Source organism: Chenopodium quinoa, unplaced genomic scaffold (assembly GCF_001683475.1).
Source record: "Chenopodium quinoa cultivar QQ74 unplaced genomic scaffold, ASM168347v1, whole genome shotgun sequence".
NCBI lineage: Eukaryota > Viridiplantae > Streptophyta > Magnoliopsida > Caryophyllales > Amaranthaceae > Chenopodium > Chenopodium quinoa.
Window position 1 is genome coordinate 999,735 of NW_018744151.1, and position 14,256 is coordinate 1,013,990.

The 14,256-nt window shown below is 34.4% G+C and overlaps 1 pseudogene; it reads right to left on the minus strand.

Moving 5' to 3' along the window:
• Positions 1-445: 445 nt before the first annotated feature.
• Positions 446-13,700, minus strand: LOC110693372 (annotated as a pseudogene).
• Between the last annotated feature and the right edge of the window lie 556 nt (positions 13,701-14,256).

Consider the following 14,256-nt stretch of genomic DNA (forward strand, 5'->3'; position numbering starts at 1 on the left):
AGATCTAAGGGGAAATTTTATATAATATGGTGGAAATCCATCCCAGAGTAGCTCTTTATGATTGTTACCAAATAAATTGCACAAGTGCATAACCATAAGTCCATTACCTTCCTATCCTCATACTAAGAACAATTGGGTGGACTCACATCATCACATGGTTTTACTCTGCAATTTGAAGAGGTTTTTCTCATAAAAATCTTCCTGAGTTGTGTGGTAGCTTATCTTGCTAAAAGTCTATAACTGTGAGTCTGTGATCATTACTTGTGTTTTGGGTCTGAATTTGAGCAAATCAAAAGCAAGGAACACAAAATCATCATGCACACATATATAGTATGTACTCTTAAAGATCATTACGCACATTGACACATATATAGCACTCTTTATGAGTCCAAACTACAATTTTGGCATAGCTTAGAAAGATTATGTAATATACATATCCCCTAGATTATCGGCCACTTAATATAGTAATAGAGGTGTTGTTTATCGATCCAAGTAGCTGGCAACTTTGAGGGACTTCATCAGTTGAAACAACTTTCCTTAGGGTAAACCCAGGTTGCTTGGGATACGGAAGGTCCATAGTAGCATCATTAGCATCAATCATCATTAGCAATACTGGAATGCTTGGCCTGTCTTCAGGAAGTTCTTGTACACACAATAGCCCCAATTGTATGCACCTTGAGATCTCCACTTCAAATTGTGGCTCAAATATTGCTTGATCAATTAACGAAATCATATCATTCTGATTCCACAATTTCCATGCCTGGCAACATTTTAGCATTATAATAGGTGGTTTTATTTTTAAAAAGCATAAGTAGAAGTTACTGAAGGTAAGTATGAAGCTATAGTAGTATTCTTACATATGCTAAGAGGCTCAAAGACTCATATTCCATAAAGCTTTTGTTTCTTCTTCCACTAACAATCTCAAGTAAGAGCACTCCGAAGCTAAACACATCTGATTTTTCTGAAAAACAGCCTTCCATTGCATATTCTGGTGACATGTACCCACTGCATGAATGGGAAAACATACAAGAGAGTATTAATTTACTACCTCTATTCAACAGTAACACTTTTATCAATGAACTTTCATATTTGTTAGAATGTTAACACACTCTTTTGGCCAGTAATATACTTGTATTTTTAATATACATTGAGGTTAAACCAACTACAATTAAATTGGTGATATTCATATTTCATATTTGTAATAAAAACGTAGTCAAACATAATATATGAACAGTGCAAATCAAAACATCAATATTAGAATGAATTGAGAAATAGAGAAGTATACAAGAACAAATATTTCAGTACTCACTAGGTGCCAAAAACTCTTGAAGTGTTTGCTTCATCTTGTTTTATCCCAAATATCCTTGCCATCCCAAAGTCTGAAATCTTTGGATGTAGTTCTTCATCAAGCAAAATGTTGCTAGGTTTAAGATCTCTATGAATAATCTTCAATCTAGAATCTCTGTGAAGATAAAGAAGCCCACGACATATCCCCTGGATGATGTTGAAGCGCTTTTTCCAATCCAAAAGTTTACGTTGGATTGGGTCTGCATAACAATTTAGAAGGAAAAAAAAAAACATTTCCATGTTCCTGTATCATACTGTAGAACAATATTCTGATTGAAGATTGTAGTTTGTTACTGTTTATCCATACCAAAAAGAAGTGCATCCAAGCTCTTATTTGGCATGTATTCATATACCAACAGCTTTTCGTCTTCCCCTTCCACACAGCATCCCAACAGCCTCACCAGATTTTTGTGCTGTAGTTTTGAAATTACAACCACCTCATTCATAAATTCACGTATGCCTTGTCCTGAATCTTTTGAAAGTCTTTTAACTGCTATATGTTGTCCATCTTCCAATTTTCCCTAGAAAGGACATCACAACTTTAAGCTTTCATCAGGCAAATTCCATACTTGTTATCTTATGATCACCTCTGTGTATAAGTGAAATAAGCCTATAATGATCAACAAAAGCCAAACCTTGTATACTGAACCAAAACCACCTCGCCCAAGCTTGTTATCTATTGCAAAATTGTTTGTGGCAACTTCCAAATTTTTAAATTTGAACAATGGCAAATCTTGGAATTGAACTAGATCCATTCCATCATCTAAGCTGCACTTATTCAGCCGCTTTTTCTTGCCTGTAATTATTTTCCCTACAACAGCATTAACTATCTCTCGATGCTACAATAGAAATGTTTGCAGGCTATATCAAAGATGAATTGAAACATAAACAAAAAATCCCTAGAATGGTTTTACCATATCGTCGACTTTTCCACCTCCATCCAATAGAACATAAGGCGACAAAAGTAGCTGCACCTGCGATCACCATTACTGCAGTAATTAATTTCCATCTGCTCGTTTCACCTAGTATAAGAATGTAAATTCAGTATTTTGAAGCCCAAAGTTCCCATATATTCATTTACAGATATACAAGTCAATCACAGAAAATATATTGACTAAAAAAATGAGATTTTGATAAATAGCTCACCTAGTTCTGAATCAGCCAAGCGAACAAACAGATCAATGTCAAAAGAAGAGGATTGTTGCATGTCAACCAAGCTTTTACTCCATTGCATACACCCTTTACCGGAATAATATGCATAAGCTAAACATGAACAGTTTACTAAGCATTTCCTCTTACAATCATCTGCATTTCGCTCTAATAGCCAGCGAGGATCATCAGGCGATTTCATATGCTTTAGCTTAAGAAACCCATCTGCTTTGCCTCCTGTAGTACCACAATGCAGGGGTTTTTTCCGAACACATCCACTATCCCAGTTTTCTTTACTCCATTCATCAGGGTTACTTGGCTTAAACCCTTTCAAACAACTACATATTGGAGCTTTTTTCGGGTTACAACTTCCAAACGGACCACATTTGCCATAAACATCACACTCAGACTCTAAGGACTGCCATGAAATTTCCCATGTCCTCCCACTACTATTCCAGAATTTTTGGAGCAAATTTCCTTCATGTGTCAATACTAAATGTTCCAATAATGATGTATTTGCTATAGTGTATGAAATCGAAATTATACTTTCATGGTCATTGATGATACTAAATCCAGTGACAACATCTGAGTACAAATAGGGAACTCCAAAGAAGAGATTACCGTTCCATGGGCCAGATCTCCAATGAGGCTTATCACCATCCCAAGTATATATTTCAGGAACACCGTAAGGAACAATATCAAGGCTGAAGCGTCCCCTTGATGGATTCGATACACTCTTCCATGATCTTAGAATCGGCTTCTTGTAGGTAAAATTAACATTTAAACTTAATGATGGTGCCAAGGAATCCACAGGAAAATCAAAACTCTGCCAGATGATTCCCCCTCTACTAGCATTCGAAACCAAAACAAGGTTGCCTGTATCATCTAGCTGAGCTACCGTATCAATTACCTGAAGATTAGATACAATTGTTGACCAAATAATGATGTTTTGTCCATCTAAGAGTTGAAGATTTCCATCATCAGATATTCCGAACACACCCGAATGGTCAGTAAGAGGGTTGTCTCTGTTAGCTATCCATATAACCTCTGATGCATCAGAATCAAACTTCCTATTAGTATACCAGATACCAATGTAACGATTTTTTGAAGTGGGTGGGTTGAAAAAACCCATCTCGAAATCACCATTACTCAAGACTAATGCTTCTGAGTCTCTTAGAAATTTAGTATGAGTAATATAATTGGTTGTGGCTGAACCAAAATGAAAGCTACAGCAAGAGATGAACACAAGAGATACCACAATATACATTGGAATATGTTTCTAACATGAACCATTTGCTCAGGTCCATGATCTTGAGATAGTAATCATTTTATATTAAGAAAGTAATATTCTTGTTGAGGTAAGCATCTAATTGGACTGAATTTTCCAAAGCTCTCTTATACTTTCATTTGTGAAAAGGACTTGTATATTAATTAAAGATTCAGTTACCTTAAAAATTATCATAATCTATCTTCATTGAACATGTCCATTTATTTTTGTTGACTAAACTCTTAGAATTTCTCAGAAAATAAAATAAATAAAGATTCAGTTCTTATCAAATATTCAACATGTCACTATTATCTATTAATCTTTAGACAAATTGTAACATATAAGTTATAACTATTCCCAGTTAATATTATGCCTTTCATGTAAATCTTTCTTTTTTTCTTGGTTAATTTAATTTAAAATGCCAATAGTCTTAGTTCCAGTAATTCATCATACAGATTACAGATATACAATATGCTTCTTAACATAAGTGTCCTATAAGGCTATAAATGGTTTAAGTATGAATTTTTCTTGACTCCAACCTTTTTCATCTAAAGTATACCAACAGTAAAGCTGTGAATGTGAGTTATATTTAATCAACTGTGAATGTAAGTTATATTAATTCTCTTGGCTGCAACTAACAATCATTGTGAATGGTGGTGCAGGCATAGCTTGTTTACATCTTCCAAGTGAAAGGACTACTACTATTCTTCTAGTTTTTAAACCGATCCTCACAAAATAGTCCAAACCAAACTCTCTCTTTTCTCTCTCCTCTCCTGCCTCCCTGGTAACCACCAAGAGTGCCCCCTCCCCTCTTCCCAATTTGCCAAAAAGTTCCATTTTATAGAGTAGAAGACTATAACCCAGCTCAGATCAACTCGTTCAAGAAACATTCTTACTTCTCTTTGTAAAAAAAATGTATACTCAATCATTGGAAACCAGACTTGACTTTCATTATTAATTCCAATAAAGTCAGGTAACTTAACAAGAAAGATCACTGCAAACATAAGCTTAATTGACTTTAATCAAATGTAATTCATCACCTTGACCTGTCTATCATCAAACATCACATGAAATTAACATCACAAAATTGAATTGAATATAAAGATGGGAAGGATTGCCTGAAGAAAGATTTCGGTACATTCAATGGGTGCTCCATCCTTTGCAAAGAAGAGCACATCCACAAGGCCACAGACCACATTACTTTGAGATGGCTGGCCTATGTTCTGGATATTCTTCCACGTATAGTAACCCCAACTGTATGTATTTCAAAAACTCTCCTTGATAGCATGTATCAATAACAGTTGGATCAAACAATGAAAGCATATCATTCTCATTCCACATTTTCCATTCCTGAAAGCATTAAAGCAAATTTGTTAGCTACTCACATATTCATCTGCGTGGTCTTTGATGTATATATAGAGCTAAAGCTAAACAGAGTATAAGTTAATTAAACTAACATACATATGTCCAAAGATCCATAACCAAGAAAGAAATTGTTTTTTCTTCCATTGACAACCTCTTATAGACTTATAGTAGAACTCCAAGACTACTACACCAGACTTTTCTGAAAAGCGGCCTTCAATGGCATACTTTGGAAACATATAGCCACTGCAAGCAAGTCAAAATTCAGCATATTATCAGGCTTAATTGTTAGATGGTTAATTTCTTACTAGGTGCTAACAAGGCAACAACTCTCACAGTGTTGCCTTGATCTTGTTTGGTCTCACATATCCTTGCCATTTGGATTGAACTCATCATCCAGCAAAAAAGTCGCTTGCTATAAGCTCTCTAATGAATAATCTACAATCTAGAATCTCTATGAAGATAAGGACACCTCGACAAATCCCATTGATAATATCGAAGTGCTTCTTCCAGTCTAACTGTATCTGACTACTTGGATCTGAATGAATTACCAGTACATATGCATAAGAACATGATACTATCCGTCCTTCAAAATTAAAAGTCAAAAATCTTACTATGCCCTACTAATCCAATGGATAATGTGCAGTAAGGCGTGACAGGGAATACAGGTACAAAAAAGATTTATTAGTTTCTCCCTTAAACCTAAAACACCCTCCCCACACACCGATTGCCAAACAGCAGAGCGGCCGGTGTCTGCAGCCCACAAGGTCAGACACTGAGACTCGGTTAGCAACGATGCCAGTCCGGCCCCAATCTTCTCCACACTCTCTCTCTTCTCCTTCCTTTCTAAACTTGTGTCTAACACCTACCCTCATTTTGACAAGAAAAGATATCTAATTTTCTAATTTATCAGCAATAAGCACAGTATCTCAATTCTCAAATTCACAATCACTACCATTCAGAATCAAAATTCAATTGCAGAATAGATTTCAAATTCATCACCAACACCAACATCTTTGGGATATCAAAATTGACATTGATTAATTATATTGCATAAAAATAAAGCATACAAATTTCCGAATTAATTCAATTTCAACTTTGCATTTGTTCTGAAATTTATGACAAACAACCCAAATTAAACTAAAACATAAATTAGAAAGCTTTAAAGCATTGACTAAAAACACCAATTACAAACTACACTAAAGTAGAAAAATACGGTACAAACCTGAAATTTCCTAGTATCAGGGAAATTGATGTGGAGAAGACAAAGCCAAATGCATCAAAAATCCGTCGGATATTCGATTTAGTGTGGATAATGGCCGACCACCGGTAACGCGTCAGCTACCGGATTAGTCGGCCATGAAAGACTGCAAGTGCTCGGTGGTGTGACAATGGTTGCGCGGAGGAAAGAGGAGACAAAAACTAACACGGCCCAACAAGCAACAACTCAACCTTTTTTTTTTTATTTTTCTCCACCTCTTTGGCAAGTGGGCTAATCTACTGCGGGAGTTAAAATTTTAAATATGTATCTGGAAATGCGACAATTCCAGTTAACTCAATACAAAACCGATTTTGAACAAGGCCATGTTCTTTTGAGATTCTGGGCAGAACAGAGAAGATTTAAGTCGAGCCGAGCAGAGCTGAACCGAGCAGATTTTATTATTATTATTAGTAGTATTATTTTTAATCAGAGCAAAGCAGAATAGATTGAAGCAGCTCTAAAGAACGGGCCCAAGTGCCCTATAAGTTGGGTTAAAATTGAACATTTAACTCAAAACCTATTTTATTATGGAGTATGATTCGTTTCAATGATGGCTTTTTTTACTTTTATATTTTGGTTGTCAATGAACTTCCAAACCTAATACAAATGCCAATGATAAGAAAACAAACTAACTGTTCCCCTTATATCAAACAAAATTAGTTGCTCGTATAAAGATTATTAACTATATATTGACAGTTGATTTTAACTAACAAATCAAATTTGCATAAAAAAGAATTTACTTTGTATTGTATCAAAAATATTACAACATTTTTTTAAAATAAGCTTATCTAAAGAGAAGTCTATGAGTGACAGACATTGGGACTTGTTTTTTTTTTTTTTTTTTTATATATATATATATATACAGAAATTGGTGTAAATATGAATGTCAATATATGGAAGTTCCTCTTTTACATTATTTTTTTTCTTCAAATTTTAACTTTAGAGGCTGTAGAATTATAAGCATGGAATTTTGAAGAGTTGTAGTGAAAAGTTAGGAATAGAAGTAGATCCTTTACATAATTCAGAGAATTTACAAGGTTAAACACTTGTTATTGTGATTGAGTTAAATCCCTTGCTAAGAAAAACCAACACACTATCGACCACTTAATACAGTCAGGGAGACGTGGTTTATAGAGCCATTCTCCTGGCCACTTTGGCTGCCTTCGTCAGTAGTATAAACTCTCCTTTGAGTGAAGCCGGGCTGCTTTGGCTGCGGGAGATCCATGAGATCATTAACATCAAGCATGGAAACCAATTCTGAAATGGTAGGCCTATCTTCTGGAAATTCTTGCACACATATTAACCCCAACTGCATGCATTTCAAAATCTCTCCTTGATAGCGTGGATTCAATACAGTTGGATCTATCAATGAAAGCATACCATTCTCATTCCACATCTTCCATGCCTGAAAGAATTATAGTAGCAACTTTATTAGCTACTCATATATGCAGTTGCAGAAATTAAAGCAAGAGCAAACAAACATATAAATCAATTAATTTTGAATCACTTAACCCAACATACATATGATAAGAGGCTTAAAGATCCATAATCCAGAATAATACTGTTTTTTCTTCCAATGACAATCTCTATTAGTATCACACCAAGACTAAATACATCAGACTTTTCAGAAAAGCGGCCTTCCATAGCATACTCTGGAGACATGTAGCCACTGCAAGCAAGAAAAAAATCCATTAATTTGATTAAGATAAATAATGCAACTAAATTAAGCATATTGTTTGATCAGTTGCTTACTAGGTGCCAACAACTCTCATTGTGTTGCCTTGATCCTGTTTGGTCTCAAATATCCTTGCCATTCCAAAGTCTGATATCTTTGGATTGAGTTCCTCATCAAGCAAAATGTTGCTAGGTTTGAGATCTCTATGAATGATCTTCAATCTAGAATCTCTATGAAGATAAAGGACACCTCGACATATCCCATTGATAATACTGAAGCGCTTCTCCCAGTCTAACTGTTTCTGACTATCTGGATCTGAATATCAGAATGTAGAAGAGAACATATCACCATCAGTTTCTTAAAAGTTACATGGGGTGACAATACCCAACGAAAACATTGGATACCATACAATAGGAGATTATAATACAATAAAAATAAATACTATACATGAATTTTAGAACATACCAAAGAGAAGTGCATCTAAACTCCTGTTTGGCATGTATTCATAAACTAATAATTTCTCTTCTCCTTGTACACAGCAACTCAGCAGTCTAACAAGATTGTTGTGCTGAAGTTTTGAAATTACAAGCACTTCGTTCATAAATTCTTGTAGGCCTTGTCCGGATGCTCTTGAAAGTCTTTTCACTGCTATCTCTTGCCCATCTTCCAGCTTTCCCTTTAAAAGAAATCACATTCAACTACATATCCCTGTGAACTAAAAAAACATATAAACCCTCTGCTTCCCCTAACCCCCCCCCCCCCTCCCCCTCTTTTTTTCCAACGTGATTACAGTACTTGAAATGTCCCAAATTTGTCTTTAACTTACCAATCTTGATAATAACAAAAGAAAAATCCCAATATAATACTTGCCCCATTGAAATTTGGCTACTTTAAAATTTGCTTGGGTGAGCTTGATAAGTGACAAAATTGGAGGCAAATGTACTGAAAGGAGACAGATGGAGTATAATCAAATACCCACTAATCGTATTTTTGGATCCTTATTAATTTTCTTTATCCAATTAAATAAATTATTCACATTTAATCACTTTTTAGCCCACCTTCTACTAGGTTAATTAGTATGCGCTACAAAGGCACAAAGCCTAGCTATTAGACAACTATGGACTATGAGAAAGGACAATTCTAGCAACAAAAAAAAAAAAAAAAAAAAAAAAAACCAAAAAAACCATGCATTACCTTGTACACTGGACCAAAACCACCCTGTCCAAGCTTGTTGATAACTGAAAAGTTACTGGTTGCAACATCCAATTGTTTAAATTCAAACAAAGATAGATCTTTGAATTCAGCTTGATCAACTCCAGAACCAGCAAAATGTGTTTCCTTGTTTGATAATTTCTTACCTGTAACAGCAATGAATATGTATCAAGGTTGCAAGATAAATATTTATTAGACAAAACATATGACATAAGGTCTGCAAGAGCAATGAAATGGAAGGTCACCATATCGTCGAAACATCCACCTCCGTAGATAGTACACAAACGCAGCAAATGTGACTACAGCCATAACTGCTATGACTGCAATCACTAATTTCAAATTACTCATTTGACCTGTAAAGACAAAATCATTACATCCATCCACTGTCAAATACCAATTACAGTCAATGTATACACTCTTTTAGAAAAAATAATAATAATAAAAATAAAAATTGAATGTCTTCCCTAGCAGTTCATATTTTTTATTTTTTTTCACTTAAGTTCTATCTTGACTCTTGAGATCTGAGGTGATATTCTACCAGTAATCACATAATAATACAAAATTTGCTCAATCACTTATGGAGTACCATACAATACATTGTAGCCAATATAGACTCTAGTTATGATGGTTGAAAAAAGTTATACCTGACACAGTTAATTACAGAATTGATTGAGGAAAAGACTCATAATAAATAATTCTTTGAAATTATTTTATAAAAAAGTGACAGAATTGAAGGTGAGAGGAGTCAATTCACAAAAAGTCGGCTGGATATAACTTTGTTAGTAAAATGTAATGAATTGCTGGAATGCCCAAGTAAATGAATAAAGTGAAAAGCATTTAAATGGCATTGTTAACTGAAGAGGAGGAAAGCCCATTAAAAATTTACCTAGTTCTGAATGAGCCAAACGGATGAAAAGATCAGCACCATCAGTAGAAAATTTTTGCAAGTCCATTAGGCTTCCATTCCACAACATGCACCCAATACCCTTAGCATATGCATAAGCTAAACACGAACAATTTCCCAAGCAATTCCTCCTGCATTCATCTTGATCAAATGCTAACAAAAAATCAGCATAATCTGGCACTTTCATATGCTCTAGCTTAAGAAACCCATCTGCTTTGCCTCCTTTAATTAAGCAGTGCAACGATGTTTTTCGTACACATCCACTGGTCCAGTTTTTTTTTGCTCCATTCATCAACATTCTTTGGTACGAAACCCTTTGAGCAACTGCAGATTGGTGAGTCCTTTGGGTTACAAATTCCAAAAGGACCACATTTTCCATAAGAAGCACAGTCAGAATCAGAGGACTGCCACATAATTCTCCATTTCCGGCTACCATCATCCCATTTTTTTCCAATCAAATTTCCATCATAATTAAAAAAAAGTATCTAAGCAATGATTCATTCTCTACATAGTACAATATTTCAATTGTTCCCTCAAGGTTATTATTTGTAATACGAAATCCCATAGAAGCCCTTGAAGACAACTCAGGGACTCCAAGAAAGAGGTTACCATTCCATGGGCCGGATCGCCAATAAGGTTTATTACCATCCCAAATGACAAATTCAGGAAGGGTTCGAGGTAATATTCCAATCCTAAACCGTCCATTTGATGGATCTGATGCGTTTTTCCAAGATTGCAGTAGCGACTTTTCATACATAGTTTCCTTGTCAATTGATATCACAGTCTGTGGCACAAACGAATTTGTAAGATGCTCAAAACTCTGCCAGATGGCCTTCTCGGTTAAACTTGAGAGCAAAACAAGATTCCCGGTGTCTTGGAGCTGGGCAACTGAGCTGTTTGCCTGAAGAGATACATTTGATGACCAAAAGATCATGCTTTGTCCATCTGAGAGTTGAAGATTTCCATCATCAGATATTTTCAGCACCCCGGAAGAGTCATTAATAGGATTGTTCCTGTTGGCTACCCATATGACTTCCAACGTATCAGAAACCTCGGTATTGTACCAGATTCCAACATAGCGATTTGTTGAGTTAGTGGGGCTGAAAAAGCCAATCTTGAAAATGGCATTACTAGACACTAAGGTTTCTGGGTCTCTTAGAAATTCAGTGGTGGTAATATTAGTATTTGCTGTGACAAAATTCAAACAAAAAAACCAAATCAACAATTGCATTAACAATAGAGAAGAAGCAATATCTAATGACATTACAGTATTTTGCATTGCTTATGGCAGTTTTCCAAAATGCAGACCTACATGAGAATTGAGGCTTTTAAGAGATTATATATGTCTACGATCTTGAATACTTAATCCAACGTCAATTATACCAACATGTATAATGATAGTTAGGCTATAGCAAGGGGCAATATGCAGTTTGTTCTCTCTCACATTTTATATCTTACTTTGCAGCAACTGTCTAAGGACAAAGGTCAAATATATTGCCATATGCCCATATCCTCACGTCTTCTAACTCCAAGACAAAAATTTCCTTTTCCTAATCTTCCCATTTCCAACAAAAAAAATGTCACTTGCTAAGATAATTTATATACCAATTAACAATGAACCTACCACATACACAAGTCACCCTAATTCTTCTAATCATTATAAAAGAAATGGGCAAACCCACTAAGTCATATTTTACTCCACTATTCTACTAAACATTGTACTAACGACCCATTTGGTAGATGATAATACAATCTTTGTCCATCCTAATTCTCCTTTTTTTCATAATTTCCATAACAAATTGTTACTACTAATTAAGGTGAGAACACCATTTATATTGAAATTCTATTACCGTGGAATTTGGCATTTTTTTTCTTAAAAAAAAATAAATAAATAAAAATAAATAAATAAATAAATAAATTGACAAAATTGTATCAAAGTTTTCTTTATGCCTAGTTGTTCCTAGTAAACATTGTGCCTTCCACTTGCACCATGTTTCTACCTATCTATTGGTTCCTTTTATTGATTACATTAATGATCACAATTCCAGCACTTTGGTATACAAATTGGCACACAATAGAGTATTAATATCCAGTTCCATCTTTTGATCTGAAATCATACCAACAGTGAAGTGACATCTGTTTAATTAATTACTACTGATGTTCTTTCCATTAGCAAGTAGCAATTTATCTAACACATCTATCAAACCATCTCATAGATTCTCATGACAGCTTTACAAGCATTGACCATATTGACTCGTGCATTTGTGTGGGCAAAACACAGGTTTACATTTTACATAGTATGAGTATTACATGAGCTACTAGCCAACCACTTACCTAAATCAAGAACATCTTTTCAAAATACTCTCTACATGGGCTATCACGAAAATTTAAACTACGGGGTACCTTCTCAAAATGATCCTAATAATACCAGTTACCTCTTGTTTACGTAAATAATAAACCCGTCTTTTGCCTCTCCTCACCCGCCCCAGCTGCTGCCTCCCTGGAAACCACCAAGACCGCCCTTTCCCCTCTTCATTCCCAATTTCTCCAAAGTTCCATTCATAAAAGTCTAATTGGAATCCAGACCTAACTAACTTATTTATAATCATAACATTGATTCCCATCAACAATTAATTACCAGGAACAAGATCACAGCATATAGAAGCTTAATCAATGTTAAATGAAATGTAATTGAGTACCTAAACCAACATATAATCCAATTTGGCATGAAATTAAAGTCAAAGAATTGAATTGAAGATTAAAAAATAAAGATGGGAATTGACAAGAAAAAAAAAAAAAAAAAAAAAAAAAAAAAAAAAGCTGTAATACCGTGGAATCCGGCAGAAAGTTTATTTAAATTCATCACCATCACCATTGGTAAATCAATATTGACATTAAATTAATAGCTTGCATAAAATAAAGCATACAAATTCCGAATTAATACAATTTCAACTTTGCACTTGTTCCGAAATAATCACAAACCAGCCAAATTCAACTACAAATTAAACCAAAAACATAGCTTCAAATCAGCGACAAAACCTACTAAATACAACAATTGGGTTATTGAAAAAGAGAAATTGGAATTATAATTTCAAAAAATGGACAAACCTGAAATTTCTTGTTTAAGAATCCGATCAGAAAAGGCCAAATGCATGAATAGGCAAAAGAGTAAGCAAAATTGGGAATTTGAACTCAATTTGGTCGGAAATTCGAAATTGCACCGTTGGTGAGGAAGAGGCAAAGAGCCAATGCTCACTGATTTCGCCGCCCATCAGAGACTCACAGTGGTTGGTGTAATTTGGAGAATAAATTTACTTCCTTTGTTTCAGAAGAATCAGATTTTTTTTTTTTTTTTAAGTAGAAGATTTAGAATTATCACTTCCTTAATTCCTTTGAATTCACAAATACTTAGGCTGTCTTTGGTAATTGGCATTTGAGCAAAATTAGCTAATTTAATGTGTTTGTGGGGAACTTATTTAAAGAACTTATTCTACTAAATAAGCTCTATTTTAATAAGCTCTTTTTAGGAGCTTTTTCTATTAATTTATTGACCCTATTTGGTGAAAAGCTGAAACTTATTGTGTTAGCTGATTTTGACTAGCTGATTGTATTAACTGATTTGACCAACTTATTTTATTAGCTGATTATATAAAAGTCTTTGGTAAATAGCTAATAATTTAAAGCTGATTGATTATGTAAAATAAACAATCAGCTAATTGTGGGTAGGTAGTTCATAAAGAATTATAAAGTAAATGAGGGTACAAGTGTCATTTCATCATAATAATTGAATAAGCTATTTGAAAAACAAGAGCTTATTTAGCAGAATAAGCTCTTTATATAAGCATTCTACCAAACACTTTATGTTAGCTTATTTAATAGTCAATAAGCTAATATTGGTCAAATAAGCTAATTTTGCTCAAATAAGCTAGTTACCAAACACAACCATTCAATTTTAATGGTGAAATGACACTTATACCCCCATTTAATTAAAAATCATATATGAACTATTTATTCCACAATTAGCTTATTGGTCATTTCATATAGGCCCTGTTTGGGAGAAAGCTAAAAGCTGAATCTGA